The 26,515-nt window shown below is 40.2% G+C and overlaps 1 protein-coding gene and 1 pseudogene across 12 annotated transcripts in view; one reads left to right on the top strand and one right to left on the bottom strand.

Annotated features, from left to right (window-relative positions):
• Nucleotides 1-26,515, bottom strand: part of KIF13A (kinesin family member 13A) — a 238,007-nt gene that overhangs the window by 203,740 nt on the left and 7,752 nt on the right. The gene's annotated exons all lie outside the window — the stretch shown is intronic.
• On the top strand, nt 782-1,158 carry LOC117086770 (annotated as a pseudogene).

Raw genomic sequence — 26,515 nt, forward strand, 5'->3', positions numbered from 1 at the left:
TGGTGGCAGGCGCCTATAGTCCCAGCTACTCAGGAGGCTGAGGCAGGAGAATGGCATGAACCCGGGAGGCGGAGCTTGCAGTGAGCAGAGATCCTGCCACTGCACTCCAGCCTGGGTGACAGAGCGAGACTTCATCTCCAGAAAAAAAAGAAAAGAAAAGAAAAGAGAAGAGGGGAAGAGGAGAAGAAGAGAAGACGAGGGGAGGGGAGAGTTGGTTAAGAGGGATATGACAAGAACATATCAATGATGCTTTCTGGAGCACTGTTTATAGTGAAAAACTGGAAACAGTCTAAATGTCCATCAATAGGGGATTAAGCAAAGAAATTATCATTCATCCATATAATAAAATATAATATAGCAATTAAAAAGAATGAGGTAGACACATATCTATTCACATGGAAAGGAAGGCGTTATTCTGTTAAGTTAAAAAAGCAGGTTAGAGAACAGTTCATATAGATATTATTTATGTAAAACATATGCATCCATACATATACACGAGAGCCTGAACACACACCCATATTCTCTCTTTCTCAAAGAATACACTCCAAACTTTTAGAAATGATTACTTAGACAGTAAAAGGGAAGAAAGGAGATTTTCCGTTTATTATTTCTCCTCTCTTAACCAGGGAGAAAAGGAGGGGAAAAAAAATTATCTTTAAAGCCTCAGATGTCATGTAATGGAAATTACAAAAATTCCTTGGGTTCCTTCTCTGCCTCCATCAAATTCAGAGGTAGAGGCTTGGGTGTGTTGAAGATTCTCTATCACCAGTAAACCACCGGCATGGCCGAAGAAGGCACTGCTACTGCTGGTGTCATGGATGTTAACACTGCTTTACATGAGGATGGCCTAGCACTTGGAAGTCACAAAGCTGGCAAAGCTTTAGACAAGCGCCAAGCCCATCTTTGTGTGTTTGCACCCAACTATGATGAGCCTGTGTATATCAAGTTGGTGCAGGCCCTTCGTGCAGAATACCAAATCAACCTAATTAAGGCTGATGACAACAGGAGACTAGGGGAAATCGGTAGGCTTCTGTAAAACTGACAAAGGAAAAACCCCGTAAAGTGGCTAGTTGCAATTGTGCAGTTGTACAGTAGGACTATGGCAAAGAATCTCAGGCCACGGATGTCACTGAAGAGTACTTCAAACGCAAGAAATGAACAAATAAAAAATTTAGCTCACATTCCTCAAAAAAAAATTTTTTTTCTTAGAAATGGATTTAAAACAACCAAATCGGCTGGGCACAGTGGCTCACTTTGGGAGGCCGAGGAGGGCGGATCACGAGGTCAGGAGGTCGAGACCATCCTGGCTAACATGGTGAAGCCCCGTCTCTACTAAAAATAAAAAAAAAAATTAGCCGGGCGTGGTGGCAGGCACCTGTAGTCCCAGCTACTCCAGAGGCTGAGGCAGGAGAATGGCGTGAACCCAGGAAGCGGAGCTTGCGGTGAGCCGAGATCACGCCACTGCACTCCAGCCTGGGCGACAGAGCGAGACTCTGTCTCAAAAAAAAAAAAAAAAATCAGATCAGCATTTTTCCAACATCTAAACTCGTATAGCTCAAGGACCACATCTTCCCCTTTTTAGGGGGTAGATGATTGAAGGTTTTCACAAATCCCCTCAACCCTTAGAATAGCTGCTCAATAAATACAGCTGACTAAGCTAGCAGTGTTACATTTTAAGTGTAAATGTAACACAGCATAATTTAAAGTATAATATTATGTTTCTCTGGAAAAATTTTTCTTAGTTTTCATATTAATAACCTGATTTTACATTCTTTTCAATATTATATCTACCTTTATAAGAAATTTTCACAAACCAAAGCTAAATTGTCTATTACATGCATTTTTACGAGGATTTTTTGTTATTGTTTATATTGTTACTAGAGACAGGCTCTCACTCTTCTTGCCCAGGCTGGAGTACAGTGGTGCGACCATAGCTCACTGCAGCCTCAAACTCATGGACTCAAGGGATTCTCCCTCCTTAGACTCCTGAGTAACTGGGACCACAGGCACACAGCATCACACTGGCTAATTTTTAAAAAACTTTTTTTAAGAGACGGGGTCTTGCTATGTTGTCGAAGCGGGTCTCAAACTCCTGGCCTCAAGTAACTCGTCCACCTTGGCCTCCTAAAGCAGTGGCATTACAGGTGTGTGCCACCACACTAGGCTCATTAAAAAAATTTTTTTTTGTAGAGATGGAATATCTCTCTACAAAAAATGCTGGTGCGCAGGCTGGTCTTGAATTCATGGGTTCAAGTGATCCTCCTGCCTCCGCCTCCTGAAGTGCTGAGCTTACAGATGTGAGCCACGGCACCTGACCTACAAGTATTATTATACAAGTCTTTACATTCAGAATCACTGAATATGAGAGCTGATCCGGTCTAATCCCCTTGATGTACAAACCGAGACTAGTTTCCACAGGTGTTAAAGTTACTCCAGATCCTTCTGTTAGTAGCAAAGCCAGGACTAGAACCAAGAACGTGGGTTTCTACCGGTTTGATTTAAACATAACAGTAACAAACTCTATTCTACCATTCATTTAACACCCACTCCGCCTTCTTTCATTTGTGAAATGCTCACTTGAGTAACTGATAGGGCAAAGTTTCACGTAGACTTTTCCCTTCACACCAATCTGGATATTTGACCAAACAAATTACATATACAGTAAATAAAATCTTCCTTATAATTTCCACAAATATATTTGAACAAGTGCTTTTCCTGTGCCCATAAGACAATGTACATTCACTATATTGGATGTAATACAAAAAGTAGCCATTTCTGGTTTTAAATGTGTCTTATTTAAGAACAGCAATGCGCCGGGCGCGGTGGCTCAAGCCTGTAATCCCAGCACTTTGGGAGGCCGAGACGGGCGGATCACGAGGTCAGGAGATCGAGACCATCCTGGCTAACACGGTGAAACCCCGTCTCTACTAAAATATACAAAAAATTAGCCGGGCGAGATGGCGGGCGCCTGTAGTCCCAGCTACTCGGGAGGCTGAGGCGAGAGAATGGCGTAAACCCGGGAGGCGGAGCTTGCAGTGAGCTGAGATCCGGCCACTGCACTCCAGCCTGGGCGACAGAGCGAGACTCCGTCTCAAAAAAAAAAAAAAAAAAAAAGAACAGCAATGCAACTAATCTTAATGATTTGGTTGTTGGATAAGATAATACTGAAGACAAAGTCATGGTTTATTTAAAGCAAAGAAAACTGTATACTAAGTCTATAAGCTGGCAATTTCCTATTTTCTGTAACTCCTTTCAGAGTCTCAGGATAAGACTGCACCAATTCAATGTAGTCTGTTTCCATGCATTAACCTCTACAGTTAATTCATGCCAACTTGTGTTCACACATCTACATTTTTGCCTAAATACATGCAAATGTATTCATCCCATCAACCACTGTCTTTTATATTTACAGGTAATGCCACTAATAGTGACTGCCATTCTTATACACAGGTTTGCCTGAAAAGACTGCCATATTTTCCAGATCATAAGCACAATTTTTAAAAAGTCTATTAACACTGCTTTAAATCTACAGTCAAGCATTTTGAGTGTGAACAGCAAGCAAAGCAACGGACTTCACAGTGCCTGGCTCCGTACTAAGGATTCATCAAGTGTTAACTCATTTAACCCTTACATACATAAGATGCAGGTACTATCATCCTCATTTACAAATGAGGAAGTTGAGGCATGGAGAGGACAGGTAACTCATCCAGGATCACACAGTAATAAGTGAAAAGGCTAGGATTTACTTTCAGTCTGGCTCCAGAGTCTGTGCCTTTAACTACTGCTCTGTTATTACACTCAACAATAGGTCCATTACAAAGAAGGTCCAGAAAAATGCAGCACGTGCACACTTTTTCAAAGACCATCAACCATGCAGCCAAGTGCCACCTGTTCGTGGTCCTCCCTAATTAGCAGTCTTGTCCATCATGTACTTTGCGCCTAGCACTGCAAAAGCAACCAAGATAGAAACAAACCCAATATGCAAGAGATTTACTGTCTAGGTAGGGAGGCAAGTTATGCCTAAGCAGCAAAGGCAATGTTAGGTTGCGATATTATGGTGATAGACATATATTGGTTTTTGTCCATGGTTCCTGGCTCATAACTCCCATACCCCATGTTACAGTCTTTTGCTATAATATTGGGGCACTTTAGGTCTCAGGAGGAGGCCTCAGGGAATAGATTCTCTCTTGCTGACCTTCTCCTGTCCTCTAATCTGGTTGTGGTCAAAAAAATCCTCATTTCAGAGAGGGTTCTGATCTATACTCTGGAGGAAGAAATGCTGCATAGCATAGAGGCCAAGAAGGAACTGAATAGACAGGCCTTGCTAAGTTTCCCCAGTCAGTCTATTAGTATGAGATCACAACCTTTCTGTCCAATCACATTTTTTTTCTTTTTTTTTTTTTTTGACAGAGTCTCACTCTGTAGCCCAGGCTGGAGCACAGTGGTGCAATCCCGGCTCACTGCAACCTTGCCTCACAGGTTCAAGCGATTCTCCTGCCTCAGTCTCCCAAGTAGCTGGGATTACAGGTACCCACTACCATGCCTGGCTAATTTCTTGTATTTTTAGTACAAGAGTTTCACCATGTTGGCCACGCTGGTCTCAAACTCCTGACCTCAAGTGATCTGCCCGCCCTGGCCTCCCAAAGTGCAGGGATTACAGGTGTGAGCCATCGCACCAGGCCCCAATGACTTTTTTACACCATCCATATTCAATCATGCCTATATAACAAGGCCTCCATAAAAACCCACAAGGACAAGGTTTGGAGAGTTTCCAGATCACTCAGCACGTGGAGGCAGCAGACAGGACAGTGGAAAAGAACTCATCCACATGCTGGGAGGGTGGGGTACCCCATCTCCACAGGGACAGAGCTCCTGTGCTAGGGACCCTTGCAGACCTCGCCCTGTGTATCTCTTCATCAGGCTGTTTATTTGTATCCTTTAAGATAACCTTCATAATAAACTGGTAAATATAAGTGCTCCCCTGAGTTCTGTAAGCCCCTCCAGCTAATTAATCAAACCCAAAGAGGGGGTCCTAGAAACCCCAACTTGAAGCTGGTCGGTCAGAAGTTCCAGAAGCCCAGACTTGTGACTGATGTTTAAAATAGGGGTGGCAGTCTTGTGGGACTGAGCCCTCAACCTGTGGGATCCGACACTGTCTCTGAGTAGACACTGTCAGAACTGAATCAGAGGACACCCAGCTGGTGTTCACTGCTTGTTGGTGGGGAAACCCCCAAACATTTGGCCACAGAAGTCTTCTATGTTGATTGTTGTGGTGTGAGAGCAGAGGGAAAACACAATTTGAGTTTTTTCCAAAACACAGGCTTATCACAATATTTAAAGACATGATGTGTCTAATAGCCAGATAGAGTTGTTTGGTGTTTTTCCTCTTCAAATTGTCATAAAGCTTAACATGACAATGACTTCACACACTTTTTCAAAACACTTTAAAAGAACAGCCTGAGGTCTTAGACCAGCCTTCCTCTAGGAAACAGTCACAGGAAACATTCTCAATGGTGAAATGTCTCTAAAACCTCTCACCAAACCCTGCTTTTGAAGTAGCTTCAGTCTGATAACCTGACACAGAAATAAAAAGCTTCTTATATAATAGACACCTGCCTCTACAAGCTGCTAAGCTGCCACTCACAGTTACAATTACACCTCAGACACAATGAGGGATTTAACCAAAGAATACTCACCAGCCATTCTAATCAACTGCAATTTGTCTTTGGTGGCATTAATTTCATCTACTATCTCTAGATGATCATCAAATCAACCTAAATTCCCCAAAAGATACTGAAGGGGTTTGCAAAAACTCTTCCCTAAAAAATATTCTCTGGCTCTCCATTCCTCCCAGCAGAAACGTTCCTCCCAATTGCTTTTTAAGAATACTTGTATTTGCATATGGTGTTCTGGACAGCACACATCTGACTACATCTAGTTAGATACATCAAACTTCTGAGTAACTGAAATTGCTAAGTAAAATATCTATAAATAGGCAAACACACAGTCTGTGGTTTATAACATTCGTTAGAAGCTATATATAGTAAAAACTATTCTCTATAGATGTAGTACAGCTGTTATTTGAATTTTGAGACGCAAAGACTACAACAATAGATATTCTAACAGCAGTTTACTTCTTTTATCAACTATCCTCATGTTTCAAATTTGACAGTTTTATTCCATTTCTTCATCTTCACCTTGAATATACAATGTGATATTTCAACTACATGATTTATTCTTATACTTTAATTCCATTTACTCCATCTAATCCATTGTCAAGGTGTTTTATTCATCTAAATGCAAAACTGATTTTCATCTACTACTTATCTTATTCAACACATAAAAATCCAATTATAAAACCATGTTGACAATGCTAACATTTGTGTGTCTTTTTCTTTTTTTTTTTTTTTTTTTTTGAGACAGGGTCTCTCTGTGCCCAGGCTAGAGTGCAGTAGTACAATCACAGCTCACTGCCACCGCTATCTCCCAGGCTCAAGCAATCCTCCTGCCTCAGTCTCCCAAGTAGCTCCCAAGTAGCCTCCCAAGTAGCCACCGTGCCAGGCTAATTTTTTTTTTTTATTTATATTTTGTAGAGATGGGGTCTCACTATCTTGCCCAGGCTGTGTTGTTTATCTCTAAATAAAAAAAAATTACTGTAAGTCATATACAGGTCACTGTTTAAGGAGCTACACACATCATTCATTCATTGTTTACTCAGTGCTAGGTATACAACGACAAGCAAAACTGACATCATGCCTGAAGTTTCATAAGAGCTTCTAGAGACAGCCTCAGCTATGTTATAGAGCCTGCATGAAAAATAGCCACGCCAATACAAAGCCATGTATTTTAAGTACATTTGCAAATTACTCTTTATTACTTATACTACATTATGTTTCGGAGATGCAATGCAAAAAACAACAAAAAAAAGAGTTTTATAAAATATTCCATTGCCACCAAAAATAAAGTTCTCAGAATACCAGATGTTTCTCTGTAGGAATACATAAGAGTCAAGGGCTGGAAAGCAGCAGAGGAAAGAATGTATTCTTAGAAAAATAAACTGGATAGAAACAGACAGTCAGTGTAAACAGCTCTAAAATAAAATGATCTCAACACCTTCTGTATCAACAAGTAGAGAGTACTCCTCTTGAGGCAGGATTATTTAATTATATTTCTTAAACCTCCACATTAACCCAAAATAAACATGAAAGTCAGGGACATCTAATGGTAGTTTTCCTTATTCAATTAAAAGCTCTCAGTTTGGCTGGGCGTGGTGGCTTACACCTGTAATTCCAGCACTTTGGGAGGCCAAGGCCGGCGGATCACCTGAAGTCAAGAGTTTGAGACCAGACGGACCCACATGTAGAAACCCTGTCTTTACTAAAAATACAAAATTAGCCAGGCATGCTGGCGCATGCCTGTAATCCTAGCTACTCAGGAGGCTGGCAGCAGAATCGCTTGAACCCAGGAGGCAAAGTTGGCAGTGAGCCAAGATCGGGCCATTCCGCTCCAGCCTGGGCAATAAGAGTGAAACGCCATCTCAAAAAAAAAAAAAAAAAATCTCAGTTCTCACCAATTAACATGTCCTCCCAAACGGTGGCTGAAGTCTAGAAAAGGTTTATCATGCATTCATTTTGAATGGCATTTGTGATTCCTCAACCCATGGAGAAATTTTAGGAGTTAAAACCTGCCAACAAGGTAAAATCATAAAAAAAAGGGTATGAGTCAATGGGAAAATCAGTCTTTAGTAACTAAAAAAAGTAAACATTCTTTAAGAGCAGGAAAAAGAGAGAGAGTATAAAAAATAATTTTGGATTTTGCTTTAACTGGAAACACTAATGGACCAGCCTCTGGGCACCAATGTTTGTTGACTGAACTTAACAAATGAACTTTAACTAAAAATAACAGTGCTAAACTTTAAAACCAAGATGTTTTTGCTAAGCAAACTCTCCCCACAAATAGGTATTTCTTTCTATATGTTAACTATGCATTTATGAATGTGATCAGCCTGGCTAACAAATCAGTGACCATTTTGGAGTAATAACCTTCAATACTACTACCCAAAGAGAATCATCTTATATCAATTATAGTTGGGGTGGGGGTACAGGGCAGCTCCGTCCTTTACCCAGGGAATATATCGAGAGCATCATCTTTCAGGAGGAGGTGAGATTTTTAAGTTGATCCAAAGGGACCATGGGTTTTAAATGTTTGAGAAATACTTTTATATGTCATTCCTTAGAGGTGTATTCCCAGCAGAATAAAGGAACGTAAGGAATTGTAGTGTCTATCATACAGTAGTGCAGGAGAAACAGCAAAGTAAAAGTGAAATGAGCTGGGAAGAAGCCCCTACTGACTTCATCATCAAGGAGTGAATTCACAGTATAACATATCATTCATTCTTTCATTGTTTTTCAGTATGAATTGAGTACCGAACACTGCACTAGACACCTTTCAAGATCCAAAGCATGAGAAACTAAGCCTCCTTTCAAGAAGCGTAGCATCTTTCAGTTTAAAAAAGTATTAAACAGCAGATTAACAAGTTCATAAAAATACGGTTAAAATTATCTACATAATGTTACAGGGGCTTAATGTTAAGCCAAGGGTCAGAGAAAGATTCTTAAAGGAAGATGTATGCTGAAACACCCAAAATGAATCAATGAACATGAGTTTGCAGAGAGGAGGCTAAAAGAGCATTTCAGACTGGAGAAAATACTAAAGTGGAAACTGGGATGCGCAGCTTAATGAGATCTGAACTTGGCAAGGAGGTGGACTTCGCTAGTGTGGGTTGGTAAGGGGATCTGGAAACGAGCTGGGATTACAAAGGTGGAAGGTAGCAACTGATGTGGGATAATAAGTAAGTTATTAAGATATGCGATAAATCATGTCCCAGCATGAAAGGGACCTGAAACCACCACAAAATTGGCCCAACAAGCACCAAGCATATTTTAAGCCCTTTATATTCTCCCCGAATTAGGCTGAACCACGTAGAGTCAAACTGCACTTTTAAGATTTTACCAACTGACCACCATAAATTCGGCATTAAACAAAACAGCCCAGTGACTGGTAGAGATGTTATTGAAGATACTGTTCTCTAAATAACACTAAAAGGACAGAAAGATACTTCACCCAGGGCTTAGTAAATAGAATAGTTATATTCTTTTTGAGCAACTAGCTTGCTTTCTTCTTATATACAATTGTACAACAGTTATTTTCCTGTTTGCATGGGCTTCCAGGATCCTCCAGCCAAATACGACGTCCCCCTCCAGCAACTACATAGACTGCAGCGCACACTAGAGGTCTTATCTCTAGTTTCAAATTCTTCTCTTATTCTCCTCTAAGCCCCGTGTTCCTCTGTTCTGGGGTGCTTCGTGTTTGGTTGGCAATATTGTCTATTTTTCACATCTTAATATTTCAGAATTGGGATACATTTGACAATCACGGTTTAACAGTTCAACTGGCAACGGTTTTTCTTTCTTTTATGTGGCACCTACATACCAATGTGTCTTATAATTGAAGGTACTTTAGGTGCATTGAAAATATGGTAATAGGCTGGGAGTGGTGGTTCATGCCTGTAATCCCAGTACTTCAGGAGGCCAAGGCGGGTGGATCACGTGAGGTCAGGAGTTTGAGACCAATCTGGCCAACATGGTGAAACCCATCTCTACTAAAAATACAAAAATTAGATGGGTGTGGTGGGACGTGCCTGTAATCCCAGCTACTCTGGAGGCTGAGGCAAGAGAACTACTTGAACCCAGGAGGTGGAGGTTGCAGTGAGCTGAGATTGTGCCACTGCACTCCAGCCTGGACGACAGAGACTCCATCTCAAAAAATAAAGAAAAAAAATATATGGTAATAAATTAAAGAACAGGCTTGAAACGTCCATAAAAGGTCAAGCTTTTGCTGCAAAGGCTTAGGAGAAGCAGCAATAAGTCATAAGGGAGACTGTTAAAAAAGCAAAGTGAGGAGAAAATTTGTGCAGGCAAGTGGCAATGGAGGGAGCAGAGGACACGGACCACAGAGATGAGCACAGCCAGGAAGAGGCAGCAGCCAGAGAGGCTCCACTAGAATGAGGGTGGGGCAGGATACAACCATCTGTACCGGCCCTGCCCTCAGGAACAGCTGATGCTGGTGTGGGGGCTGTGTGCAAGTAGGGCTGAGTCTGGACAACATCCACAGGCACCCAGAGGCAGCTCAGCCACAGAGTACTTCTGTTATATCTACTCCAGCCAGACAAATTCCTGCGGTCCTCTCTCTCTCTCTCTCTCTCTCTCTCTCTTTCCTCTGAGCTTCCATACACTGGAAGTGTAACACAGCCAATCTACACCTTTCCATTTAATTGGAATCTTCCTCATGCTTGACTCCAGCCCTAAAGTTTCTTACTCAGATGCATCTGATTCAGCCCTTCAGACTGCAGATCTGTCTGTCCCCTCTCCCACTACACTGTAAACTTAAAGTGCATAAAGATAACTGTTTATCCCATATGATTATAATTACATAATCAGCAGGTCTAGTCATCAAATAATTTTGCCTCCCTTTAAATGTTGTGACCAATGGAAGTGAGGTGAGGGAGTAAGATGTCACGTGAAAGGCTGGGTGCGGTGGCTCATGCCTGTAATCCCAGCACTTTGGGAGGCCGAGGTGGGCGGATCACCTGAAATCAGGAGTTCGAGACCAGCCTGGCCAACATGGCGAAGCTCCGTCTTTACTAAAAATATAAAAATTACCTGGGCATGGTGGTGAGCACCTATAATTCCAGCTATTCGGGAGGCTGAGGCAGGAGAATCGTTTGAACCCGGGAGGGAGAGGCTGCAGTGAGCCAAGACCATGCCACTGCACTCTAGCCTGGGCAACAAGAGCAAAACTCCATCTCAAAAACAAAAGAGTGGCATGTGAAGTAACATGGATAGATAAGGTCTTACAATATGAAAAAACACATTACTGATGACCACAAAAGGGCCCCAAGAGATTTGTAGGATAGGTATGTTCTATATCTTTTTTTTTTCTTTTTGAGACAGAGTCTTGCTCTGTTGCCCAGGCTAGAGTGCAATGTGTGATCTCAGCTCACTTACAACCTCCGCCTCCCGGGTTCCAACGATTCACCTGCCTCAGGCTACCGAGTAGCTGGGATTACAGGCACGAGCCATCACGCCCGGCTAATTTTTGCATTTTTAGTAGAGACGGGGTTTCACCACGTTGGCCAACCTGGTTTCAAACTCCTGACCTCGTGATCTGCCCGCCTCAGCCTCCCAAAGTGTTGGGATTATAGACGTGAGCCACCATGCCTGGCCAATACGTTCTCCATCTTAATGGTGATGGTGGATCAGGCATATGCAATTGTAAAAACTCAAGAAAGTATACCCTTAAAATGGGTGCATTTTAATGTAGATAAATGTATACCTCAGCCAGGCACAGTGTCTCATGCTTGTAATCCCAGCACTTTGGAAGTCTCAGGCAGGAGGACAGCTTGATTCCAGGAGGTTCATGGTTACAGTGAACTGTGATCACACCACTGCACTCCAGCCTGGGTGACAAAGTGAGACCCTGTCTCTGAACATCCACACCCATATACACCCACACCCTTCTATAAGGTTAATTTTAAAGTATATTATCCAAGAACTAATTCTTCAGTTTAGAGTAAATCAACTCCATTAACTCTCTTCCTTCTTTTTTAGCAGCTCATATCATAGCCATTGCCCTAATTCTTATAAAACACCCTTGAAAAACGCAAATGATAATCAGAAAAGCCCAAGTTTCTACTTTTTACAAGCTGTGAACATTCACTGGCCTAAAAGGATGTTGTAATAAATCTTGTCTGTGGTTCTCAAAGGTTGACATCAAGTAACTGTTCTTTATTCTCTACTGCCCTCAAATATATATATATTAAAAAAGCAAAAACTAAATACTAAACCCAATCATTGGATAAAATGTAAGTAAATCAAATTTATCAAAATCAGTAGAAAAGTCAGTGTTATCTACTTTATAAAAACAGCAGAAAATGTCAGTGAGGAAGAAAGTGTAGGTGGAATCCTATCAAAATGAGCATGCACCAATGCTGCTTTCTCAAACAGAAAGATAGAAGCTTAAAGGGTTTTTTTTTTAAATAACAGATAAAATTGGACAGAAATGATACTAGTCTGGCAAAGTTTTCATGGGCTTAGGTCAGTAGAGCTTCACAGTTGTCTTGATTTTATCCCAGAAAACTCAGGTCAATGGTGTTAGAATTCTAAAAGTTTTGTGGGGTTTTTTGTTGTTTTGGCTTGCTTTTTTTGAGACTTAGTCTTGCTCTGTCGCCAGATTGGAGCGTAGTGATGTGATCTCGGCTCACTGCAACCTCTGCCTCCTGGGTTCAAGTGATTCTCCTGCCTCAGCCTCCCAAGTAGCAGGATTACAGGCACCTGCCACCCAGCTTTTTTTTTTTTTTAGACGTAGTCTCGCTCTGTTGCCCAGACTGGAGTGCACTGCCGTGATCTCGGCTCACTGCAAGCTCCGCCTCCCGGGTTCCCGCCATTCTCCATGCCTGGCTAATTTTTTTGTAGCTTTAGTAGAGACGGGGTTTACCCGTGTTACCCAGGATGGTTTCGAACTCCTGACGTCGTGATCTGCCCACCTCAGCCTCCCAAAGTGCTGCGATTACAGGCGTGAGCCACCGTGCCTGGCCTTTTTTATTTTATGTTTTTAAAGTAGAGATGGGGTTTCACCATGTTGGCCAGGGTAGTCTCAAACTCCTGGCCTCAAGTGATCTGCCTACCTTGGCCTCCCAAAATGCTGAGATTAAGGCATGAGTGACTGCGCCAGGCCAGGATTTTAAACATCAAAGGAAACACGTGTCCCAAATGAAAAGTTTACAAGCTTTCCAAGAAGTCTGGATTCATTTTCTCTAATTGTTCTTGGTATCATGTTTAGCTATTCTAATCATGTGTCATCTTTAGCTATGTTCTGTCCGCAAATTTACTTAGGTGATAAATAAGGGTTGTTTCCACCAAGACTAGCCATACAAACCATCTAAAACTCTACTAAGAATAGTATTCAAATATGAAATATCATAGGTAGAGATGAATAAGGCTTTTGTTGTATATGATTCAAATCCTCTACAGACCATTTTAATAACAAATATTTCAAAAATGATTGAGAGAAACTCAGAGTTCACACACAGAAATGGTTCTCTAATCCTTACAAAATTTCACATAGCTTTTAATGAGTCAAAAGTTCCATTCTCTTTTTAGCAGCAGGAAGGAAAATAAATTATTACAAGTGACTCAAAACAATGCAATTTAACGGTGCTTCATTAGTGAGATGTTTCCAGAGCATAGCAATAAAGATATGTGTCATGTTAAATCTCATTACTTATCCAGTAGCTTTATTAACAGGGTTGATCTTGACTTTGTTATTTTATGTTTGTCTTCTTGATGATAGATAACATATTACCTTTAGACATAATTTTAGATTAAGGAATAACCACAAGCTCATCAAATTATTTGCTTGTAAAATTAAAAAGATGGACAATCTTATTTCTCAAATAGGTAGGTGGTTGGATAACAGTAAGGCTAAAATGGGGTCGAGCACGGTAGTTCACGCCTGTAATCCCAGCACTCTGGGAGGCTGAGGCAGGCGGATCACTTGAGGACAGAAGTTCACTTGAGGTCAGGAATTTGAGACCAGCCTGGCCAACATGGCCAAATCCCATCTCTACTAAAAATACAAAAATTAGCTGGGCGTGATGGTGTGTGCCTGTAATTCCAGCTACTGGGGAGGTTGAGGCATAAGAATTGCTTGAACCCAGGAGGCAAAGGTTGCAGTGAGCAAAGATTGTGCCACTGCACTCCAGCCCGAGTGACAGAGACTCTGTCTCAAAACAAACAAACCAAAAGTAAGGCTAAAATGAAAACTGTCAAAGTCAACTCATAAAAAGTATGTGCATATGTATGTATGTGTCATTTTTTATTTTCATCTCTAAAGTAGTTTAACATAGCAACCTTAGTACCCATGAGAATACCCTAGTATACCCATTAGAATTTGTCTCTAATGTCCTTTTCCCCTAAAGGGATTTCATATCTTGAAACAGTAAGTTTTCAAGACTCTGGCCTTTTGTTTTGTTTTGTTTTTGACAGTGAGTAGGCAGGATTCTTTCACAAGTTCTGAAGAATAATGAAAAAAAAAAACCCACTATTTAGAAAACTTTTACTGGTCGAGTATGACAATCTGAGCATTAACAAGAAAGGAGGGGTGAATAAATATAGAGCGTCTCCCAGATCTAATCCCAACACAACACAGTGCTTGATGGTTTCAACATGGATCAGTATGGATTCACTTGACCACATCCTTCCCATCAGATAATTTTGAGAAATGTATCAAAAAGTGTTTTTATTCTTAACATCATTATGTGTCTCACTACTTCAGCTTCATCCTTCTGTCTTATGATTCTTACCACTGCATGAACAATAATAACACACACTAAGAAAAATATCTAACACTTTTTGAGTATTTGCTATAAATACTCCAAGTGCATTACCTATTTTACCTGAAGTTGGAAATTAAAGCACAGTGAGGTTAAGCAGCACGCCCAAAATCACCCAGCTGGGAAGTGCAGGTGCCAAGACTGGCTGAGGGAGTCTGGACTCCAGAGCTCATGCTCCTAATGCTGCTTCCTTAATTAAGGAAAGAAAATTCCAAATATTCCAGCAACACCTAACTTGATTTAGTAGACACTCTGTTCCCTTTTGGTATTAAGCACTTTCTCAGGGGAAAAGTAATCCGAGGAGAGAAAAACTTTGGTGAAGGAAAATGTTAAAGATAAAGCAAAACAGAAAATTTCAACCGGACAGAACTTTGACTTGGACTAAACACTCAGCTGAACCTAGTGCTGTAAATTTTTAGATAGTGCTAGTGCCTCGAGGCAATATGCAATTACTGTGTTTTCATAATCGTAAAAACTCAGTAGTTATTCACTATGGTATAAACTACCAAGCACAGAAAAAGCAAAATGCATCACCATGTTAAAAGAGTGAGTAAACTGTATTTTATCTCTAATATCTTATATTTTCAAAGTGTTCAACAGTGAATGGGCATCACATTTATAATTAGAAAAAAAGTTATATTAAAAACAAAGTTCTTATGATATGAATAAAGAAAGAGAGAACTCATCTTATGCTCAATCACTCAAGGATGGAAAACTAAACTCCTCTAAGGCAGAGAAAACTATCTGAAGCCTTTCTGGAAGACTGCAGGTGTCAGGAGCAGAGATGCTCGGTTATTCATCTCCATAGTCATGAGTTGCCCCATACACAGACTGCTATCAGCAACAAGTTTGTATAAGTTGCTCCCCATCTTTTACCCCCCAAAGGGAAGACCTGCAGTGTTAGGTTCCCTCCTGCTCTCAGCTGCGCAGCCACTGAGCCGCCTGCCTTCCTGCTCTTATTTCTGAACCAAGAAACCTCAACCATGGGACCAGGACCTGCTGATGTTTGACAATCACTGTGAGACGGACCACAAGAAACTTGTCAATAAGGTGCTCATTAAATAAGTCTGTAAAAGCTTAATAAAGTCTGTAAAGGTCTTGATAAATGCTTAATAAAGCCTGCAAATGGCTTATTTAAAAATATAAATAAAAACAGGTTCAAAGCTATCCCCTGTAGACTGCCATTTTCACATGACCTCCATTCCAATGTACATTTTTGGACGGCATGCTGAGAGTTGCCCACAATGCTGAGAAACCCTAGGGGACTGGCAAACTTAGGCGTATTATTTGACACGTGTGCTGCAGTGGGGAACAAAAAAATGTTGAAAACTGCCACAAGGGTAAGTGGAAGATGCAGCACCAACCCAATGGCCAATTAGGAACCAGAGACTGAGAAGCAACCAGAGATCCCTCCTTACTCACCGGGAGAAAGAAGAGTAAGCAGGCCAGCAGCCCCTGCCACTCCCAGATTCACAGGCAATGCACTCCAGGTGGAGCTGGAGGAAGGTGCACTGGCAATCTACCAGTATCTCTCCTTTCTCTCAATTATTTCACTCCAGCCCTCCCTCCCTATGACAACAGGAGGAACAACTTCTCATGCTGACTCACAGGAATGCCAACTACATCAGGTTGGTGTAGGGTCCACCTATCTAGTCTGGGACCACACACCACCTTTGGGTGTATAGCTCTGGCAGTATAGGAAACGAAACATTCCGACCTCACTACTTTGCCTAGGATGGAATTCTCTTCCACTAGTTACCTGCATAGAATCTGCAGCTAATGCTGCTATATAGGTTGTGCAGTGAATGTTAAAAATGTGAACTTTGTCAAAGACTGGTGACCTCCTGGCTGGATCAACCATTATTTATCTCATGTAGTCCTAAGCAGCTACAGCCTCTGCCTGTCAGCCAAAGGCAGTGGCAGCCAAAGTTGGAAGGGTCCAGAGCTACATTTGTACTCCCATTACCCCCAGAAGCCACATGACAGCACAAAGGCTATCATTATGTAACAATTTAATGCAGAAATTAGAGGTCTCAGAGGGACCAGACTAGAAGCACTATAACCACCAGTGATGTGACAGACACAACGTGAGGACTCTCCACCCACAGACTCACCTACCTAGGCACAGCTCTTATAAAGTCTATATCCACATCTTTCATTGTATTCAACTATAAAATATCTACAAGGCACTTACTATGCACAAGGCATATGCTAGCTGCTCCAAGAAAGAGGGAAGAAACAAAAGACAAATAAGACAAGGGGCTCTGCTCACAAGGAGTTGATAGTCTACAGGGTATGATAAGCCATTTGTATAGATTATTCGTGGACATGGAACTGGTCACTGTCTTTATTCAGAGCAATAGATTTTGACCACATGGCTGGAGGCTGTACCTCCAATCGTGATATCTTCTGCTTTGTACTCTAGTTATTGGGGGCTGGTCCTTTGCCATCTTTGACCCAGTATATACTCACCAAATGTTTGCTGTACTACGTAACTATATTTATATTAATTGGATATAAGGTTACTAGGCTGTAGTTAGCATAGGGGATTTATAGACTGCCAATACTACTTAGTTATAAATGATTTCTGAGGAAATGATTGGCTGAAGCTAGTGACATACTGTGTTCAATAATATTAGGTTTCTATACTTTTATTTTTCTTCCTGAGGCAACTGACTTTATTATCCCCATACTGATGCTGAGGACTCTTGTTCCAGGGTTTACCATCCTGGAAAGGATGAACTTGAGGGCCTCTCTGTTAAAATTCAGAATAGAGATATATTTTTACTTGCATATCTGGTCCCCTGGCATCCCTTACATGAATATATTTTACCCCAGAAATGTTTACTTTGGAAATCTTTTGGTTTTTGGCATTCATTTACTGATCCACTAAAATTTAGAGACTATATTTAGGATATTTAACAGAAACATTCTAATTTCCTTTGAATTTATTATTTTCTTTTAAAAACTTTTAAAATATGCCACACAAACCTAAACGCCTATATATGTATTTGTGTTTTCTTAAATAAGGGATTGATGCATGCTTTCTTAGAACAGTTTTCGATCCATTTATTCAATTTAAGTTTCTGTGTATAGAAATACATAAAAGCAGGCCGAGCATGGTGACTCAAACCTATAATCCCAACACTTTGGGAGGCCAAGGTGGCAGATTACTTGAGGCCAGGAGTTTGAGACTAGCCTGGTCAGCGTGGTGAAACCCTGTCTCTACTAAAAATACAAAAATTATATATATATCAGTATGCTGAGAGAGGAGATCCAATGACAGTGTGAACGTAAATAGATTTCAGATCGGTTACATGCTTCCAGCACTTTGCCTGCTTCAATTACCAGGTAGTTTTTGTTTATCTTTCCTTTTCTCTTCTCCCCCACCCCCTTCTTTCTTTATTAATCTTAATGCAATATTTGACTTAAGTATCTGCATCCTGGATAGGCCTGGCCATGAGTGTTAATGACAGGCACCTCCTTTTCCCTAATCCTCTTACTGAATTCTTTCTAAGGATGTTAGTGATAGGCTCAGATAGGAGTACTGAACAGACATAGGTTATAATCACTTAAAAGCCTTGTATCTATTTACCTGAGCAGTTTGTCTCCAAAGAGCACACTCTTGGCCACAACACTTGATAGTGCTTTACAAAACTACTTATTTATACTCAACAGGGATCTATCAAAACAGTGCAAAAGGCAAATAAGAGATTCCCAGGGGAAAAGTTGCAGCTCAGAGACAAAATAATTTACAACACTTTTACAAATTTCAATTTTATTTCGGCTAACTTTGAAAAAGATTGGTGAAGTTATTTCAATACATCAAAATACAAAAGCAAAGATGTAGCCTACCACTAAAAAAATTCAGTCTACATACAAATAACAGAGACTGGTCAATTTTTAAAGGAAAATATCCTTTAATGATTCATAGTATGATCTGGCCTGAAGGACCCAAGATTCTGAGAACTCTAGTAGTTGACGTTCTGTTAGACATCGCATGCACCAGGGACATTTAACTGCACTTCACAGTTCAGGGGTCACGGAGCTATGGTGGTATTTCTATCAATTTCCAGGAAAAGAGATAATGAATGTGATGACTTCACAAAATTAAATGTATCCAAGGTTTACATCCTGAGATTATGTCCCTTCTCCTATTCTGGTGTTAAGCTGACCTTTATTTTACAATAAAATATTAAGATTTAGTAGTGCTTTTCTTTTTCTTTTTCTTTTTTTTTTGAGACAGGGTCTCACTCTGTGGCCCAGGCTAAAGTGCAGTGGCATAATCATGGCTCACTGCAGCCTAGACCTTCTGCGTTCAAGTGATCCTCCCATTTCAGCCCTGCAAGTAGCTGGGACTACAGGTGTGCACTACCACACCCAGCTAATGTTTTTGTTTTTTGTAGAGATGGGGTTTTGTCACGTTGCCCAGGCTGGTCTCAAGCTCCTGGGCCCAAGCGATTCTCCCACCTCTGCCTCCCAAAGAGTTGGGACTACAGGAGTGAGTCACCATGCCTGGCTTGCTCTTGTTTCAGTGTGATTACTTGGCATATTTAAAAGAAGTTGGGAACTCTCTGTTTATCCACATTTTTATTTCTACTGTTTTTTAAAAATCCTTAAGTCTGAGAACCAATGAGCAAGGGTAGTTAACATTCACTCTTGGGGGAAAAAAAGAAAAAAACTAGTTAAATAATAATCTAGCTATAGAACTTTAAAAAAAGTCCTTTAGGATTACAGTAGACCAGCAATTTTTGAAAACTATTTCCAATGCATAATTCATCATAAAAATGTAGACTAGGCTGTAATCCTAGAAAGAGGAATACTATTCCATCAAAGCCAACAATACTTCAAGGCTCCAAAAAACGTAAAATGACATTACCATGCTAATGTTACCTATCTGTACTGCAACTCTTTGTAAGTCTAGATTCAAAAAGCAGATGCTAAAAGTGGATACGGCTGCTCAAATTTAACACTGTTATCTTGATAAACCTTCCCCACTACTATCCTCCTTCCTCTTTACTCAACACATTATCCTTGAAATAAGTAATTTTAAGGATCTCTCTCAATGTCATAATGTAACCATTCCCTGTTACAATTTGTATAGTGAATACTAGACTTTAATTAACTGTATGATTAGAAGTAGAGAGCAAAAAGGCAAAACAAAACCAAAAACGGTATTTCATTTAAAAACCTTACAATTACAAAGGTCCAATTACAACTGCAAGTTCAGCTATAAATCTTTACACATTCTCTCTTTAGCTGGGAAAATAGGTGGACACCAAAGGCATCAATTCTGAGGACTTGTTTTATTAAACCCTAGAACAGAACGTAAGCATGTTTAAAGACTTGTTAATCTGTCCAACAAACTACATGTCGGTTTATTGTATGTGGCCCTTCCAAAATCCGGGACAGATCTTTTCAACACTCGCAACGGATGCCTATGCAGTTCATCGTTTACGCTTTCTGGTTTTCCTGAGGCTCCAGCTTGAGATACAGAAATATTTATGGTCATTTGTGGTGGGTGTGCAGTCTAGGGAGTGTCTCCCTAAGACAATACAAAGGGCCAACAGCAAAGAGCAAAGCTTCCCTTTCCTCAAAGGCTTCCTTCCTGTTCCTTGTCTTTGAGAGAGAGAGAGAGAAAAAAACAAGGCTCCAAACTTTTTCCCCTAAGGGAACTACAAACAGAGGTTTCCCTCAAGCCTCTTCCAACAGCAGCCAGTTCAACAAACCTACAGACCAGATCCTGAAGAGCCCCACAGAATCAATAACCACTCTGCTTTTGAAAGAAAGGGGAAAAGGGCATAAACCAGAGACACAGACACACTAACCTGAGTTTATCCCACAGTGGAAGACAGGAAATATTGGAGATGAACTGGAGTTTGGTAGGGTTGCAACAGAATCCTCAGAAACAAAACAAAATGCCCAAGGAAGTTCTAAATCAACAATAAATGTCATTTCTCCACTCCCACACATATATTCTTGTTGCATAAAACAGCTGTATACCTTTAAGAACAGCTTAAAAATCACTGGATCCCACAAATAACACAACTGTATAAGATGAAGACTAATTAAAAGATTCAAATCAGATGATATTCTTATAATGCTCTGTAGACACAGGCAAAGGCTACTACCCAAGCCAATGAAGGAGGCATGTAGAATGTCTGTAAGGAATCCAGGATTCTCAGCTAGCTGATAACGACTTCATGCTGCTGCTTTATTTCATTTGACACCTTCCATTCTCTATCAGCTACTGCGTGCAAACCAAGCCTCCCAAGAATGGTGACCCTGTCCTCTTCAGTTTACCTAACACCCTGGCCAAGAAGTAAATTAAAATGCAACGTATTTCAGCTCCTATAAATGTTACCTACTTACTCTATTTAACTCAACTCTGTATTTAAGTACAGTTGGGATCAATCTGAACATTACAACTTAAAGAAAATAAACCCTTACAGACTATCTAGTCCAGCCCTCAATTTTACAGATGCAGAAACTTAGCTGCAAAAGGATCAACAGCTATCTCAAAGAAGCAGACGAAGTCGGTGGCAGAACCAGATGGCACCCAGACTTCTCACAGTTCACTGTGCCATGCTGCTTCTCCATAGCCCAGAACAGAGCCTCTGCATGGATGGGGTCCCCATGGCTTTGCTGGAATTGCCACATCATTACAGGACTGGAAACCGGGAACTGGAGCCCACAACTCTCAAACCAGAAAGCTGAGAAACAACCTGTGTCTTCTAACAAGTCAGTATCAGGTGAAGGATAGGCAAGTACTCTGCAATTAGATAACTTAGGTAATTCTTTCCCCTCTACTGTAATTCAAGTAAAAACAAATAGCAAGATGCACTTTAATTAAATACATCTGTTTAGACAGTCCTTATGTTAGGAACCTGGTTTTTTATTTTTATTTTTTGAGATGGAGTCTCGCTCTGTCACCCAGGCTGGAGTGCAGTGATGTGATCTCAGCTCACTGCAACCTCCACCTCCTGGGTTCAAGTGATTCTCCTGCCTCAGCCTCCTAAGTAGCTGGGATTACAGGCACGCGCCAACACGTCCGGCTAATTTTTTTGTATTTTTAGTAGAGATGGGGTTTCACCATGTTGGCCAGGCTAGTCTCAAACTCCTGACCTCATGATCTGCCCACCTCAGCCTCCCAAAGTGCTAGGATTACAGGTTGAGTCACTGCACCTGGCGGGAACCTAATTTATTATACTAGACCAATGGTTTTCAACCTTGGCCACACATTCTCGAGAATCAACAGCCAACCATGTGCGTTAACAGTCTTGGGCATTCAACCAGGTCAAACTTTTGGATGACTATATCCCCAGGAACTGTGCAGCAAAGACAAGTCATATCTACTTTGCCCTGTTCAGATTCCTAACCTACAGAATTCATGAGTATAGCAAATTGGGGTTTTTCTAGACCACTAAGTTTTAGAGTAGTTTGTTAAGCAACAATAGTAACTGAGATACCCTCCCAGCTTTTTTAAAAAAAATCCTAGTGTCCAAGGTGCACTACAGCCCAATTAAGTGAGAATCTCTGGCGCTGGGACCCAGGCATCTATTGTTAAAGCATCCCAGGAAATTCTGTGGTACAGACAAGGTTGAGAACCAAAGTCCAGATCCATGCTGTTCAATACACTGGCCACATGTAGCTGCTTAAATTTAAATTAATGAAAATAAAATTTAAGTTTAAATTCCTTGATCATAGTTACATTTCAAGCATTCAGTGATCATATATGGCTAGTGGTTGTCATATTGGACAGTGAAGGTACAGAACATTTCCATCATCTCAGAAAATTCTACTGGACAGTGCTGGTCTAGACTAGCAGTTCTCAAAGCTTGGTCCTGAGCTACCAGCATCAGCCATCACCTGGGAACTTGTTAGAAAGCACATTCCCAGCTGGGCGCAGTGGTTCACACCTGTAATCCCAGCACTTTGGGAGGAAGAGGCGGGCAGATCACTTGAGGTCAGGAGTTTGAGACCAGCCTGGCCAACACGGTGAAACCCTGTCTCTACTAAAAATACAAAAAAAAAAAAAAAAAAAAAGTTAGCAGGTGTGGTGGCGGGTACCTGTAATCCCAGCTACTCAGGAGGCTGAGGCAGAAGAATTGCTTGAATCTGGGAGGTGGAGGCTGCAGTGAGCTGCACTTTAGCCTTGGCAACAGAGCGAGACTCCAGCTCAAAAAACAGCAAAAAACAGCAAAAAAAAAAAAAAAAAAAAAAAGGCCAGGTGCAGTGGCTCACACCTGTAATCCCAGCACTTTGGGAGGCTAAGGTGGGTGGATCATGAGGTCAGGAGATAGAGATCATCCTGGCTAACATGGTGAAACTCTGTCTCTACTAAAAATTAAAAAAACTAGCCGGGCACAGTAGCAGGCGCCTGTAGTCCCAGCTACTCGGGAGGCTGAGGCAGGAGAATGGCGTAAACCCAGGAGGCAGAGCTTGCAGTGAGCTGAGATGGTGCCACTGCACTCCAGCCTGGGCAACAGAGTGAGACTCCACTTCAAAAAAAAAAAAAAAGAAATGCACATTCCCAGGCTCCACCCTAGACCTACCAAATCAGAACCTGTCAGGGTGGGGCCCTCCAGGTGCTTCTGATGTACACTCAGGTTTGAATACCACCTATCTTGTTACTACTGCCCACACAAAATCATTTTTGCCATGTCGTCTCTCGTACTTAAATACGGAAATTATCAACTTTTAGCTTCACTTTAATGTAAAAGAATAGTTCATGTTATCACACAATTGCAAAGATGTATTTTTGTGCTGGCAATCATGCGAAGAAATGCCTTTCAACTAGCAAGCAAAGGACACTAAAATGTTTCATGAAGATGCCCTTATTTGTAATCTCTAATAGAAACAATTGTAAGGCCTAAAAATATAGAAATGGTTAAAAATTCCAGAGAATATATTCGATTATTAAAATTATAAATGCGAAAACTATGACTATGACTATATGTAGCATGACAAAATATAAGCGGAAGAAAAGCAAAACACAAAATTATATAACAGCAAATATTTGTATTACATGGGCAAGGACAAAATAAAGGTTGAGGAAAAATAACTGATTTGTTAAGCTTGGTAGGACAACGATTCTCATATCCCTTTTTTGTTTCTGTCATGCTTCTTATAAAGTCACCTATGCAGAAACATTTTAGAGTGTCTAACAATGCAACTTTTAAAAAAGATACGATTGTGCTTTGACATGAAAAGTACATTGCAAGGATAATTTGATAAAATAGTCCTACCTGATCAATGACTCACCGAATTGTTAATCTCACAGTAACATGAAATTAACACTGGATTCAATCAAATGAGGGGGCTTGGACTGGTGAACTATCATGTCTTTCTAGTTCTGTGAGTCTAGGAGGATTCTCCTCCCTACTTTTCCTTTTTAACCTTAGATCTACAATTGAATATAAGAATTACACATTTTTCACAAATAAAATTTTACAGAGTTTAACCTTAGATCTACAATCGAATATAAGAATTACACATTTTTTCACAAATAAAATTTTACAGAGAGCTGTGAAAACTTTATTTTGTTTTTATTTAGTTTTCACCTAGTTGCTCAGTGGTAAAATATCAAATAAACTAATTTCCAAGGAGGAATTTCTTCTTACATTTGCATGTCTAAATATCCAGAAATATTTTGTAGAGTGGTCTTTTTTGAAAAAATAGCTACTGGATCTCACATAAATCAATTGTTGTTTTAATACATGTTTTCATCTAAATTTTAGCATTTCCATTACATCCTTTGTTGATAGCTCTGACATTAATAAAAATTTCTCATATGCCAAGGTACAAAGTAATCTCACTAAGTGCTTCTGAATGTCTTGTTTATTTCTCTGCTATTCTGTTTCCTTTGCAGGTAATATTCTGAACATTTCTTTAAATTCTAAACATATAAACATTTTCTCTGCTCTTGTTCCAGGGAAGATTTGAGAAAGGGTAACTTTAGTTGGATTACTCCAATAAACTGATATCTGGAGAATGTTTACTATTTGAGGGAAACTTATTCCTGTAAATTTTCTTAAAAATATGAGTACACGGCATGTGCAATTTTATTGAAAATTGAAGACAGTTCAAGTTTTCCACTATTTCTAGCTGGATTTCACTACAGGAAGCTGAGTTAAGTAGTGGGATGATAAACTAGCCATTTTGGTACTATTCTGAAAAGATGTAAGACAAAAGATATAATATGGCATTTTTCTCCAGCCCAATAGGCATACACCTTTTTAAAAAGGACAAAACAATTTCTTAACTAAAATTTTTGCAACAGTGATGCAAAAAGTATGATTTTTAAAAATTTTCCAGCCGGGTATGGTGGCTCACGCCTGTAATCCCAGCACTTTGGGAGGCCAAGGAGGGCGGACCAGGAGGCCACTTGAGGCCAGGAGTTCGAAAACAGCCTGACCAATGCAGCGAAACCCCCTGTCTACTAAAAATACAAAACTTCAGCCAGGCATGGTGGTGTACACCTATAGTCCCAGCTACTCGGGAGGCTGAGGCACAAGAATCGATTGAACCTGAGGGGCAGAGGTTGCAGTGAGCCAAGATTATGCCACTGGACTCCAGCCTAGATGATAGAACGAGACTCCATCTAAAAAAAAAAAAATTCCAGCTTTTTGTACTAACAAACTGTCTTTATGAATGTGGGTAACTGAGTTGTCTACAGTAGCTACTACCTTCAATTCTAGCATTTATCGAAGTTCTTAAGAAAAAGAAAATTATTGCTTTTATTGTTGGAAGTTCAACAGAAAAGGGATTTGACAAAAACTTTTAATAATAATAGTAACTGCAAAGAGAATTTACAAAATGCTTTTGGTGTGGGGCATTCTTGAATCTAAGCACTGAGAACACAACGATAAATCATGTCTAGTTCTTGCTCTGGAGAAACCCCAGAGTTTAGCTGAGATACAGTTACATCTGAGAAATGTCCTTAACATAAAATACACCAAAACAAACAAACAAAACAATGTGCTTTAGGGAGAAAACAAAAAGCAAACTATATGGAGAAAATTATCATTAACATCCTCAGATAGAGAAGACACCACGAAAGAAACAAGAATAAAATGCTTAAAAAAAAAAAAGGAGGCCAAAAAAAGAGCTCTTGAAAATTAAAAATGTGATAGCAGAAAAGAAAAATTAATCATAAGGATTTAACATAAGGCTTGTAAGATATAGCGTAGGAAATCTCTCAAAAGGTAGGACAAAAAGACAAGAGGTGAAAAGTAAAAAGAAAAAATAAAACCATCAGAAGACCAGTTCAGGAAACCCCATGTCCTATTAGGTGTTCAGAAAAAAACAGAGAATACAAAGAGAAAGTCTTATTAATGAACTAATTCAATAATATTTTTTTCAGAACTGAAAGATATGAGTTTCCAGGTCAAAAAGGCCCACTATTGTGATTTAACAAAAACAGGGAAAAAAAATTCTAACCGATTCCAGAGGGGAACAAACTAGGTCACACCCAAAGGATTAGAAACCCAAATAACTTCTCAACAAAAGCAATGAAAGATAAAAAGACAGTGGAATAATGTCTTTAAAGCAGAATATGATACACAGCCACACTATCAATAAGGTGAGTAGATGGAATTAAGATACTTTTCAGTTTCAAAAAACTTCACCTTCCAATCATGCTTTCTTAGGAAACTACTGAAGGATGTGCTCTACAAAATGGAAGCAGGAAACCAAGAAGAAGGGAAAGAAAATAGAAAAATAGGAGATTCCACACAGAAGAAAGGTCAAGGGAATCCCCTGAATGATGGTGCGGGAAACCCCAGGGAGGCAACTGCTCCAAGCTGAGAGGGCTACCAGATCACAATAGAACACATAAGAAGGGCCAAGGAGAAATGTCTCTAAGAGGAGGAACTCCCAAGAGTACCTGATATATTTGAAAGTCTTGAAAAAAGATTTAGGCAAGCAGCAGAGAGTTTGGATGTTGACGTAATAAGTACATAGAAAAAGAAGCAAAATAAAGAAAAAAAGAGGGAAAAAAGCAACAATTATTAACGCCAGGCAAAACAAAAAGTTTTGTATAACAAGAGTTCATTGAACAAC

Source organism: Trachypithecus francoisi, unplaced genomic scaffold (assembly GCF_009764315.1).
Source record: "Trachypithecus francoisi isolate TF-2019V2 unplaced genomic scaffold, Tfra_2.0 Lachesis_group10, whole genome shotgun sequence".
Classification (NCBI taxonomy): Eukaryota; Metazoa; Chordata; class Mammalia; order Primates; family Cercopithecidae; genus Trachypithecus; species Trachypithecus francoisi.